This window comes from Ursus americanus, chromosome 5 (genome assembly GCF_024610735.1).
Source record: "Ursus americanus isolate L20-20 chromosome 5, mUrsAme1.1.p, whole genome shotgun sequence".
Lineage (NCBI taxonomy): Eukaryota > Metazoa > Chordata > Mammalia > Carnivora > Ursidae > Ursus > Ursus americanus.
In genome coordinates this window covers 20,204,265-20,218,332 of record NC_142131.1, presented here as the reverse complement: position 1 = coordinate 20,218,332, position 14,068 = coordinate 20,204,265, and the positions used below count along the sequence as shown (strand labels likewise).

General features: G+C 37.9%; 1 protein-coding gene across 31 annotated transcripts in view; it reads left to right on the top strand.

The window, feature by feature from the left end:
• Positions 1 to 14,068, top strand: part of LOC123791494 (uncharacterized) — a 132,913-nt gene that overhangs the window by 43,498 nt on the left and 75,347 nt on the right. For 22 of the 31 annotated variants that reach the window (XR_015724415.1, XR_015724407.1, XR_015724412.1 and 19 more), the window contains 3 exons: positions 8,513 to 8,651; positions 9,582 to 9,769; positions 9,926 to 10,096. The gene's annotated coding sequence lies outside the window, so the exon portion shown is untranslated. Of the gene's footprint in view, positions 1 to 8,512; positions 8,652 to 9,581; positions 9,778 to 9,877; positions 10,097 to 14,068 lie in introns of all 31 variants that reach the window. The other 9 variants (XR_015724420.1, XR_015724419.1, XR_015724416.1 and 6 more) reach the window with 6 other exon arrangements.

The window sequence follows — 14,068 nt, the reverse complement described above, 5'->3', positions numbered from 1 at the left end:
TGAAAGACAGTTTGTAAGAACAGATAAAAGGCAATTATAACATGAACCCTTCTCTTCTCTCTTGTGTGCTCCGAACGGCTTAAGTCCAGCACCATTTTTTTATTGCACTTGTCAAACCTTAACGTTTTAAAGTTTTTCATCCAAATAAGCATATATAAAATTACATATAATGGATGGAAGAATTATGGCAGTACCTGTTTTTCCCTTCTCTTCAATAATTATATGTGTATCTATTAGTCATATAAAAGTGTGGGTCTGTAACGGCTGTAGTCTTGTTTCTTGAGAGACGCCAGTTCCTCTTTTTTTCTTATGAACTTAGAAGTACAGATGTAATGTAATATTCTCACTCATGTAATATTATTATAGGCTTTTTTTCTGCTGTTTTTGATGACTTAATCTTAAAAATTTAAAGATGATTTAAAAAAATTTCTTCCTCTGCATGTAGTAACTTAGACAGCACCTCTGGAATTGCAACTTGCCTTGAGGAATTTGATACGTATTTTAATAGTGGGCAGAGGAAGAAGCGTATTTACATATGATGCTTATAATTACTTTAATTTCAGGACTATAATTGGTCATCATTTCTGGACATTTTTATTTTTGGAAAAGGGGGTCCTGTTACCTGTTGCACACATAGTAATTATTGCTTCTAATGGAAGTTGTGTCTTAAACCTGAGCTTTTTAGCAACCACGCCAGGGAACTGATGACATTCTCTAACTCTCTACCCTGTGAGTTGGTATACAGTCTATTATCTAAAACTACAGTTATGTATCATCGTCAAAACCTTTTTCTTAATATCTGAAAAATACTACATTTTCACATAGTTATGTCTTCACTTTGTGAAGTTTTATCTTAAAAGCAGCACTAATGAAAATGTGAAAATGAAGATCTCCTTTTTTCTTCAGTTTTATTGAGAAATAATTGACAGACATCACTGTCTAAGTTTAAGGCATACACAATGATGGTTTGATTTACATATATTGTGGAATGATTGCCACAATAGGTTCAGCTAACATCTGTCAGCTTATGTAGATACAATAAAAAGAAGGAAAAAAAGGAAAAAAAATTTTCTTCATGTGTTAAGAACTCACAGGATTTACTCTCTTAAAAACTTTCCTGTGTATCATAAAGCAGGTCACCATGGTGTATATTACATCCTTAGTACTTATTTATCTCATAACCGGAAGCTTATACCTTTTGACCACCTTCCTCCAATTCCCCTTCTCCCCTCCTTCCAATTCTGGTAATTCAGTTTGACAGTTTTATTTCTGTTTTTTACATACCACATATAAGTGAGATCATACAGTTTTGTTTTTCTCTGACTTATTTTACTTAGCATAGTGCCTTCAAGTTTCATCCATGTTGTCACAGATGGTAGGATTTCCTCACTTTTATGGCTGAATAATATTCCATATAATATATATATATATTCCATTACATATTGTGATATACATATATCTCACAATTTTTCTATCCACTCTTTTCTTGCCTATTGTAAATAATGCTACTGTGAACATAGAGGTGCAGGTATCTTTTCAAGTTAGTGTTCTTGTTTCCTTTGGATCTATTTCCAGAAGTGGAATCACTAGATAATATGATAGTTCTATTATTAATTTTTTTTTTAAAGATTTTTTATTTATTTATGTGACAGAGAGACAGCCAGCGAGAGAGGGAACACAACAGGGGAGAGGGAGAGGAAGAAGCAGGCTCCCAGCCGAGGAGCCCGATGTGGGACTCGATCCCGGAACGCCAGGATCACGCCCTGAGCCAAAGGCAGACGCATAACGACTGCGCTACCCAGGCGCCCCTATTATTAATTTTTTTTAAAGATTTTATTTATTTATTCGACAGAGATAGAGACAGCCAGCGAGAGAGGGAACACAAGCAGGGGGAGTGGGAGAGGAAGAAGCAGGATCATAGCAGAGGAGCCTGATGTGGGGCTCGATCCCATAATGCCGGGATCACGCCCTGAGCCGAAGGCAGACGCTTAACCGCTGTGCCACCCGGGCGCCCCTATTATTAATTTTTTGAAGATCCTCTATGCTCTTTTCCATAGTAGCTGTACCAATTTACAATCCCAGCAGCGTGCACAAAGGTTCTCTTTTCTCCCCATCCTCACCAGCATTTCTTATCTCTTGTCTTTTTGATGATGGCTATTCTAACAGGTATGAGGTGATACCTCATTGTGGTTTTAATTTGCATTTTCCTAATGACTAGTTACATTGAACAGTTTTTCCTGTATCTTCTTTGGAGAAATGTCTATTCAAGTCCATTGCCCATTTTTTAATTGGGTGATTTTGTTCTTTTGTTACTGAGTTGCATGAGGTCTTTATATATCTTGGATATTAACTCCTTATTACATATACAATTTGCAAATACTTTTTCCCATTCCACAGGTTGTCTAAAATCTCCTTTTTTTTTTTTTTAACATATCATCCTTTGTGTGGCCTAAGAGGGAATTAGTTAACATGATTTTTAATTTGTCTCAAGGCCCGTGAAAAGAACTAGCTTTCTAGAATGTACATGGTTGAGGATTGTACAGAAATAAATATCTCCCCCTTGGAATTTAAATTGTATCTAGTAGTACTATTTTTATACCTCTTACTAGGAAATGAAATACCTCTAAATTTAGTGCTTTGGAATTTTATTTCCACTAAAAATTTCTTCAGATATGTGAGCACCATAGTAACAGCTTTGCAAGCTGATTCTTCATTACAGTTCCCCGATAAGAGCTTCACTCAAGACAGTTCCTTTGGGATGACTGAGACTAAAAATCAATTCTGATAACATTAGAACAAATTTAAAGATGGGGAAAAAAAAACAATCAGAGAAAGCATGCATGCTGTGGATAAACAGAGCTTCCCTTAAAAAATTTTTTTTTGATCAAAAGCTAAAATGCATTTTTCCCCCAAAACTTTTCATTCCTCATATTATTTTATATCTAGGTGAGACTTTTAACCCCTTAGGAAAAAATAACTCTTTTACCAGAGATAGGAAAAATTCAGCTGAATTTATTTATGGCATAAGTACAGGTCTTTTGCACGCTTTACAATGACAATGTTTTTACAAAACCTACCAGTAAGTAATAGGGGGTGTGTAAAGGTGAATGCAATGAGTCTATTTTAATAAAAAGTTAATAATTCATTATTTTCAAGAAAATCATTGCATTTTAAAAAACGTGTAGTACACTAGACTGAGCTCTGATCATCTTAGAAAGAAGTCTGTCAAAATAAATCAGGTTGATAACTGATTAGCAGAACGTGTAGTCTGTCATTTTTAAATATGTGACCAATTTCTTCACATAAATCTTACCTTTAAAATCTTCAAGGGGAAAATTTATTTTGGGCACATTGGCCATGAATATCAGTTGACATTTATACAGTGCACAGAATTTATACTGTGGGTTAGGATGTCGGCCATAATTTTAGGCTGATAGTTTGTAAAGGGAAGATTCCATTTTGTACTGTTTATAAAATGTTACTCTGCAATTCCATGCTCCAAGACTAACAAAGTCTATCCAAGTATAGTCAAGCACTGCAGTTTAACTTATTGCATTCATTAAACTAGGCTTAGATTGTCCTAATTATATGTTATCAACAATTAAGAAATGGATCACATGGCACAGACTGGCTAAAACATTCTGTATTCTTGGCTGGATGCCAGCAGAGGTGCCAAGTTCCATTCTACCTTGTCATCAGCTGCATCTCTGCTTTTGCAGTACAAGCAGCAGCTGTGCTAGACAAAATAATCTAAATTCTCACATGTACTTTTCCTTTAGGAAATAGCTCACACTGAATTGCATTTCTGGTGTGACTAGTGCTACACCTGAGTGAGTTTGTGCTGAAAACGTATTTTATGCAAATATAATTTTTAACCGATATAATCTTTCGTGACTTTCAAGTGCATTTGTCCTATCAAAATAATGGTCTTACTTTTCATGCTGAAATTATTACCAAATGGATTCTGTGGGCAGCAAAGTACTCTTTGCTCATTCGGCAATGATTTTCCTATACCTCAAATTACATAATTTTATAGGTACTCTGTTTCAAAGGAAAACAATCTTTATTGATCCAGGCAGTCAGAGTTAATCATGGATCTCTGATCTCAAAACTCCTGGCAAAATCCTTTTATTCAGAACACCCGTGTGCCAGACGCTCAACACTTCACAAATCCTTGTGGGATGATGGGTTTTTCAAACAGTCTGATTGTTCAATCTAGTGTGGCTTCTGAAAGTGGAGATTTAGCAAGGCTTTCCCCTGAGCAGAGGCAGGCCCAGCCAATTTTATGAAGAGCTAAATTTGACCCAGCTTTACTTCAAATTGTCATCCTTGTTCTTGGTCACTTAAAAATGGATTTCAGAAGTTGTTCTTTCCATGTGTTTGATAGAAGACCCTGGAGTAGCAGGTGTGCATCGATTGCAGCAGGAGCAGAGGGGCAGGGTGCCAGGATGCCATGCTAGGTAAATAAACCCTAACAGCCTGAGGTCATTTGTTCCTTGAATAGATTCCATGAGAGACAATCATGGAAAGCTAGAAGAAACAACTTTAAAGTTCCCCACAGAACTTACATAGGAGTTCACGTGTATTTTCAGGTTACCAAGTAAATTGGTTATTAAAAGCTTTACTTTAGGGGTGCCTGGGAGGCTCAGTCAGTTAATCATCCGACTCTTGGTTTCGGTTCAGGTCATGATCTCAGGGTCTTGAGATCGAGCCCTGCACTAGGCTCTGCGCTCAGGGAGTCTGCTTCTCTCCCTCTTCCTCTGCCCCCTCGCCCCCTCGCCCGCTCGTTCATGTGTGTGTGTGCATGTGCACGTGCGCTTTCTCTCAAATAAATAAATCTTTTAAAAAAAAAAGTTTTACTTCATCCTACACGAATTGAGGTGGAGGGGTCATGCTAAGTCCTTAAATAGAAAGAGAAGATACCAAAGAGATTCAAAAGACTCTGGCAAGGTCTTTAATTTACATACAACTTCTTCTGTGCCATTTTGTAATGGCATCTGCTGAGACCATTTCCTCATGGGCAATTTAACTTTTCAAATTTTACTTTCCACTAGGAAATCCTTTACAAGTCACAGAAATATGCCAAGAAATTCTTTTGCCAAAACCACTTCCCGGAATAATAATTTCCTTTGATTTTACAAAAGATTTCCCTCCTTTTCTCCTTTAGTAGATCATCTATTTAGGGATTCAGGTGAGAGCTCTTAGGAGATAATCTATTCTGTCTGATCTGTATAATATACTAGTCCTCTGTGCTCAAAACCCAACCAAATAGTATTATTACCTATTTGCATCCTCTTTCTCTCATTTCTCTGCTTTTGGTTTAATGTTGTGTACCAGGCCATAACATAAGAAATGCAAGTCTAGATAATCAATTTTTTTCTGGCCATCGGGTAACACAGTCTTGGCGAAATAGCATATTGGTGGTGGGTGTGTCTGTTTTGGTCACCATGGCCTCCCCAGCACCCAGATCAGTGTCTGCCCCAGTAGGTTCTTTGTAACAAGTGTTTGTTGATTTGGCTGCTTTCTTTATACATAACCTGTCATCTAGATGCGTCTTTCACTCTGCTTGTGATTTTTTTCACTCTTGGGGGAGTTCCTCTAAAGATATTCAGCCTTTTTTTGAGTGGTTAAATTTTCCTTTCCTCTTCGGACTTACTTTCCTCCTGGTCTTTTGTTAGAAACAACTTTTACCCACCTCGGGTACTTTTTATTGTCCATTGCTTTTCATACATCTTTTTTCTTTTGAAACGGACTCTCTTGCTTTCATTTGTCAGAATTTTTTTCCTCCTTTTATTCTCTTTCATGTTACCACGTAGGCTGGGCTAAGTTACTGGGACAGCTGCTCTCTGTGACCTCCTCCACACTGTGCTGACCACATCACCAACTGGCAGGGTGTGGCCCCTTAAGGTCTTCCAGGAGTCTTACTACCAAATGGAAATAATGGAGTAACGTTTTTGAGTTATAATTTATGATCTCTATGAGAGAATTCCAGTAATCTTAAGCATTTTAAAGCACATGTACTATATATATTACTTAAACGATTAGTAAAATTCTGAATCTTAAAATCAGTCTATTTCACGTGGAAGCTGTGTGTGAATACACGAATCAGATAATGGTCACTGGTTAGTAACAGCATCCGAAAGAAGCCCTTTCACTTGGAAGTGTATGCTTCTTCAAGGAAGCTGTTCTTAATAGAAGACTGTCTTGTCTTTTCTTTAAAAACTCGAAAGAATTTTTATTATATTCCTATTGTCTTTTGACTTGTAGAGCTACCGAATCAAGCCAAATCCTATTCTTCCACCAGCTTACCCCTTCTCCACTACATGTACACACAAGTATGTACATACGCTCACACTGTAGTCGGAAAAATAGGGTTTTTTTTTTTTTTTGCCTTATTTGTGTCTTTAAGAGGATATCTATTTTTCCCTATCATAGGAATAGGGGTTAGTTTGGTTTTACTTCAAAATACGTGGGACTAGAACCAGAGTACAGTTGATCAGTGCCAAGAAACCTTTCTCTCTTTGTTTTGATTTGAGAGCCCAGTGGGCTGTTTTTGCCACTTCCATTCTTCTCCATTTCATCACAACCTTCTCTTCAGCTGCTGTGCAGTAAAAACATGTGTGTGTAGTTTCTGGTACTTCCACGGGGGGAAGCTTGACTGCTTAGGGGAATGCGCAGGACAAAGGGAGGTCCTTTACATTCTGTAGCCTGCAGGACAAATCACTGAAATCCTCTTAGATTTTAGAGGGGAATATCCTGAGCTATTCTGAAATCTCAAAAGGGCTAACAAAGTTCATCCCATTTGTCATTGAAATGTGACAGTGATATAGAACAAAACCTTTCCGCAGTGGGGGCTGGCTGCACCGAATTCCTTTTGCAACAAGGAAATTAGGTCAGAAGAAATTTAGGTCAACACCTTACAGAAATGCCCCCATGCCTGAAAGGAGCCAGGAGAACTTAAAATGTTACAAACAGAAAGGTTATTGTTTTTATATTTAATTTGAAAAATGGTACCTTCCAAATCTTAGTGTGTTATAAACTCAGTTATGATTCAGCAAAGAAAATTACCTCTTGCATCACTAGCGCTGCTCCTGATAAATCAAGGGGTGATCCCGAGGCACTTCTAACCAAGCCCAGCCCAGTCGACCCAGTTTAATCATGCAATTCAAGAAATATTTATCAAGTGTTCATTATGGTCAATGAACCTATTAGATAATTTAAAGGTTATAAAGATTAATAAGCACCCTCCTCCCACCAACTCCATCTTTGCCATTAAGAAGCTTATAAGCTAAAGAGGAGTAGAAGGTTAGGGGTACATGAAAGTGCAATATAACCTATAATTCATTGATTCTCTCATCATATGGTAAATGAGCTCCTATGTGCCAACACCCGTGAAAAGTGACATACAAGAGTTAAAGCAAATTGATTCTGAATGAATAGGAGAAAGAGATTGGGTCAGCTGGGGGTGGGCAGGAAGGAATAATTTCTTGAGACAAGGGCAGCGTAAGTGAACTTTAAGTGGGTCTAATTTCAGCAGATGGTGATGTGCGAGAGATGCTTGAGTGGAAGCAGCACACAGGGTACTGGGGGCGTCTGCACCCGGAGGAGGGGACACAAGTACAGGCAGTGGCTGAGGAGTTTAGGAAGAGAGAATAGTATGTGCAAAGACAAATAGGTAGAAAAGAAATGTGTTGTATCTGAGGGACAACTAATGATCCATTTTGACAACGCTGAGCACAGAAAACAGAAATTGAAGTAATTAGAAAAGTAAATCAGAATCCTATTTAGATGTACCTGGAATGCCAGGCTGGGGAGTGGCGTTCATAGGGCAAAGCGTTCTTTGCCCCTGGATTCTGGTGATGTTAATGGCTCTTCTGACCAATTAATTAGATGGCTATTTGAATAAAGTTGAGCAAGTTAAACCATAAATCTTGATCCATCTACATGTTCTCCATGTCTCTAGATATAAGGTTACTTGATCAACATCTTATCCTATAAATGTAGAGCATATATTTTCAAAAAGAAACAAGTAGAACTTTACTAAATCTACTTTTAAAAAGTATCTTAACTGGGGGCGCCTGGGTGGCACAGCGGTTAAGCGCCTGCCTTCGGCTCAGGGCGTGATCCCGGCATTATGGGATCGAGCCCCACATTGGGCTCCTCTGCTGGGAGCCTGCTCTTCCTCTCCCACTCCCCCTGCTTGTGTTCCTTCTCTCGCTGGCCGTCTCTATCTCTGTCAAATAAATAAATAAAATCTTTAAAAAAAAAAAGTATCTTAACTGAAGTCTAATTTGGTGTTTGGCCAGTTTAAACAAACAAGCAAAATGAATGAGAATTATAAAAAATGAGCATATTTTTTATTTTCATTGGTTATGTGGCCACCTTCTCACTACATACATCAGTTAGCAAAGTCTGCTTTCAGCAGTGGAAACTTCATTATCACATCTAATTCTGGTTTGGTAGCACATTAAACTTTCAAACAGTTAATGACTCTGGTTTTCTTTCTGTTCAGCTTTACCTTTCATAAAAGTACCGTCAAGAGGAAAGAAATGACAGTAAGACTGAATTATGAACTTTAAAAAGTTGAGAACAAGTACCTACTTGTACTGTGAAAGCTGCTCTCTCTGCTCTTGATTAACTGTCTGCAATAGGTCAGTGGTGACCGTGGCGATGATTGTTGTAGCAGACAGGCAGGTGGGGGACCCAAAGAGAGGAGTTTCTTTTGGGTTTCTTTTTAATACAGGGATTATCCAAATTATGCTTTAATAAAATGGCTTATTTCCTAGGCTTGCTTCCAATATAGTCTGTAGATCATAATTAACTTTGTGTGTGTGTTTGTGCTGGGGCAGGGGGAGTGAGAGGAAGAGGTTGTATGTATGTGTGTGTGTGTGTGTGTGTGTGTGTATAAATACACACATATATACTTCACTGTATATATGAACTATATCTATATGCACAGTTTCATCTATAATACACACACATACACAGTGACTTAGATACTGATCTCCTACTGTATTTTCTCCATTGAGGTAAATAGTAATATCCCCCTGTTTTAGATGAATTTGAGGTCAGAGCAGTTAACTAAAGTCTAAATTAGGTGACTTGCCCCAAATCAAAAAGCTGGGAAGTAGTGGAATTCCAGCCTGGGCCTGACTGAACCCCATAGTCCAGAACACACACTTACTACTCCCTTGCTCCTTGCCTCCCTCTCATTCTTTCCTTTCTGGTCTTTTACTGAAGAATCAAATGATTCACAAAGGAAATACAATGAAGTAAGTAAAAATGACTTAAATCCATTGAAAAAGATATTACATAGCCAAAGGGAAGACCAGGATAAGAAAGAAAACACAGTGAGACTAGATGTGAATTTAATGACGATGATGACTGATTTCCTAGCAGCCAAGCTGAAGAAAGAAACTAGAACAGCCATTCATCTCACAAACCAGTTACTAGAAGTGATGAAAACAATGTCACCATTTATACAGCTTGTTTTTTATGATGGTCTTTGGTTATGATATTTGGTATAAGCCTCTGATGATCTGGCTTAATTTCTTGCTTTATCCTTATAATCTCATGTAAAGGTTCAAGCATGGTGCTCACACAGACATCCTGGCACAAAGAAACAAAATATTGAGGAATGGGTCCATACCTCAGACTGAGTGTTCATCCTTCCTGGAGAGACAAGCAGTCACATCTAAGTGATAACCGTCAAATGAGGGGGCTGATCTAGGACACTGTTGAGAATCTTTGCATCATTGCCATGCCACAGGTGCCTACGTATGTGTGCGTGTGCCTCCGTGCGTGTCTCACAAGGCTCTGTTCTTTGTCTTTTCTCTCTTCACCTGTCATTAATTGTTTATTATTATTCTCACTGCAGTTCATGAGAAAGCCTAATTACCTGCAGTGATTTCACAATTCTATACAGTTTTCATCTAGGCCTTTCCACCTGCTGGGAATGGACTGGTTGCATCAGGAATGGACAAATCACAAATGAATGCCATTTTGCGTTTTGGTTACATGGGATGACTCAGAGAGATGAGTGTTTTCAAGAAGAATTTGCAGACTAAAGATCGGCTATAAGGAGTAGAAAACGAAGGTAAGACCTGCAGCCTAATCCTAGCTGTAAATGTTGGTAGGCTTGCTTTTAGTTTGTAAAGAAAAAAATGGAGTTTAGGTTAATTTTGTTTGATTGTTTGCAATACTCTTCCAAGGGACTATGATAAGATAATTTTCTCTCTTGTCTGCCTTCGTATACATACTTTATAGGGAATAATAATTATAGAAAAAATTGCTTTTCCTCTTTATTAAATCCAATTTAATAAAAACTTGCTGTCTAGTAAAAATACTAAAAGTGAGTTTTAGTGGCCTGATTTGTTTTTACATAAATAGTGTCAATCCAATAGAACTGAAAGAGAGATCAAAATATTCTTAACATCCATTCTGAATGTAACATTCTCCAGTAAATCAGAGAATCAGGCTCCATAAAAACCACTAAGCAAACTAGGTCACAGATAACAAGGTAGCAATTAAAATGACTATATCAATTATTTGGTTATATTATTTCCTAATATTTCACTCTGTAGGATATTTTATGTAAGACCCCCTTTTAATACTCCGTTTTAAAGAGAAAACTATTTTTTAACATAAAAAAAAACTATTTATAGAATCATTTAAAATATGATGAATGGAAAAAGAGCATCATTAAGAAAGAGGTGGGGGAAATTACCAGCAAACTCTCATTTAGAAATCTCTTCAACTAAATTATAGTTGATGTGGTAAATAACAAATTTAATATGTTATCTTACGAATATCATTTGGAACATTCTAGTTTCCCTTATCTCTGTTCTAGGAAATATGCTTCCTCCAAGAGATGATTTCCTGCTGCATTTTGCATCAGTGCTTTTTCCATTGTATCTTCCTTTCTTAAGCCTAGATTAACCTATTAATTTAAAAAGCCGTATCTTTCATAGTATGCTTGGAAACCAAACCTGAGTAACCAGACACTTTCACAAGTGATTTTATCGAGGGTGTTCTGTTTATTTAACTGCCCCTATTTGCTCCTTATAATTAAATTCTTATGCCCCCCAAAAGACAACACCGTGTACTTTGTATTGTCCTACCATACATTAAAATGGGTTGTTTATAACTTTTCCACCATTACCAAACTTCTTTGTGACCTTTTGTGACCTTTTGAACTTTTGGACATCTGTTTGGCTGTAGGATGGCAGTCGATAGGAGAGAGGGTTTCAAAAGCATGAAAGAGCTGAGTAAGATTTCACTGGTTGAGCATTTGTCCTCCTTGCACTAGGCTTCACTGGTGTACTTTTTCTAAAAGGAAAGTAGTAGGAAAAGTTTATTCTGTCAGATTCCATGCTGCATGCTGGAGCAGACAGATTTGGCCCTCACTCTTCAGGAGTTCCCTGTCTTTTGGGAAAGGAAGGACATACCCAGATTACTAGGATCTGAGGTAAGTGAGGTGATGGTGGTATGCACAGTGTGCAGCCAGCAGAAAGCAGAAGCTCCTCACCTGGCCAGGAGCTGAACATGGTGGTGGTGGTGGGGGGGAGTCAGGGACAGCTTTCTGGGTGAAACCATGCCTAGGTCTGAAAGGCTGAGTTGCAGTTAGCCAGGTTAAAGGAAGGGAGGAGTTATGTGGGGGAAGAAAGGCCATCCTCACTGGCGAGGGGAGGTCAAGATAAAAGGTAAAGAAGGAGAATGCTAAGCAAGTAGAAGTACTTTCTTCTTCTACTACTTAATAAAGTTCTTTTATTTGAGAAAGAATCCAGTGAATAGTGAATAGTTAAATATCACTTTAGTTCCTCTTGCCTTTCTTTGTTTTTCTCTTTCCCATTGAAAAGGAAAAGATGGGATAATGTATCATTGAAATTTCTTCAGATTATTATTACACACACACACACACACACACACATATATCATATATGTAAATGGAATATTATTAGGTCATAAAAAGAGGAAATCCTATCATTTGCGATCTATAACATGGATGGACCTTAAAGGTATTACGATAAGTGAAAGAAGTCAGACAGAGAGAGACAAATACCTTATGATCTCACTCATATGTTGAATCTAAAAAAGAAAGATAAAAAACCACCGAACTCATAGAAAAAGAGATCAGATTTGTGGTGGTTGTTGGGGGGGGAGGGGGGGAAATTGAAAGAAGGTGGTCAGAAGGTACAAACTCCGCTTATAAGATATAAATAAGCACGAGGCATGTAACGTACAACATGGTGACTATAGCTATCACTGCTGTAAGATATACAGCAATTCTGTTAACAGAGTAAATCCTAAGAGTTCTCACCACAAGGACATTTTTTTTTTCTTTTTATTGTATTTATATGACATGATGGATGTTAGCTGAACCTATTGTGACAATTATTTCATAATACATGGAAATCAAATCTTAGACTTATACAGTGATATAGATCAATTATTTCTCAATAAAACTGGAAAAAAGTTTAAATATATAAAAAACTTCTTCAGGGGTCTGATGCTCTGTGATTTATATATTTAATTAAGATAAGGGAACAGACCCTTACAATGTTTGCTATTAATAAATAGATATTATCTTCGGGAAAAGAATAAAACTGCGTTTCTTTTTAGACACAGTTTATAAATCAGAATATTGGACGAGTACAGGTCTTTTCCTTCGTGGAATCTGATTAAAATCAGTTTACCGCACAGAGATTTGTTTTCACAGCAATTTCCCACGAAGGTGTTTTTCCGCATATCAAGCAAATATTGTGGCCCTATCATATTCAGAATTTGCGATTCTTTTTAAAAATGAGAGTAGAAGATTCAAACTATGTCATTACCAACAAATGATAAATTTCTATTGAAAAAACTTCACACATTTGGGGTGCTGTTATTATGCTACTTTTAAGCTGTGGGAGAAATTAAAGAATTTTTACCCATTTTTGTCCAAGGTGTAGAATTGTAATTTTTGTACCATAGGTAGGACTATGATTGACAATAACCAACTGAGGGGCGCCTGGGTGGCACAGTGGTTAAGCGTCTGCCTTCGGCTCAGGGCGTGATCCCGGCATTACGGGATCGAGCCCCACATCAGGCTCCTCCGCTATGAGCCTGCTTCTTTCTCTCCCACTCCCCCTGCCTGTGTTCCCTCTCTCTCTGGCTGTCTCTATCTCTGTCGAATAAGTAAATAAAATCTTTTAAAAAAAACAAAAACAAAAACAAACAATAACCAACTGAGAGGAATGCCTAAGGGTCTAGGGCTAGTGTGTTGTTAGTTCTATGTGTCTCACATGCCTTAGGACTCTTTCTTTTCTTTTTTTTTTTTTTAATGATTTTTTATTATATTATGTTAGTCACCATACAGTACATCCCCGGTTTCCGATGTAAGGCTTGATGATTCATTAGTTGTGTATAACACCCAGTGCACCATGCAATACGTGCCCTCCTTACTACCCATCACCAGTCTATCCCATTCCCCCATCCCCTTCCCCTCTGAGGCCCTCAGTTTGTTTCTCATAGTCCATAGTCTCTCATGTTTCATTCCCCCTTCTGATTACCCCCCTTTCTTTATCCCTTTCTTCCCCTACCGATCATCCTAGTTCTTATGTTCCATAGATGAGAGAAATCATATGATAGTTGTCTTTCTCTGCTTGACTTATTTCACTTAGCATTATTTCCTCCAGTGCCGTCCATGTTGTAGCAAATGTTGAGAACTCGTTCTTTCTGATAGCTGAGTAATATTCCATTGTATATATGGACCACAACTTCTTAATCCAGTCATCTGTTGAAGGGCATCTCGGCTCCTTCCACGATTTAGCTATTGTGGACAATGCTGCTATGAACATTGGGGGTGCATATGGCCCTTCTCTTTACTACGTCTGTATCTTTGGGGTAAACACCCAGTAGTGCAATGGCTGGATCATAGGGTAGCTCAATTTTTAACTTTTTAAGGGACCTCCACACTGTTTTCCAGAGTGGCTGTACCAACTTGCATTCCCACCAACAATGTAGGAGGCATCCCCTTTCTCCACATCCTCTCCAACAATTGTTGTTTCTTGCCTTGTCTATTTTTGCC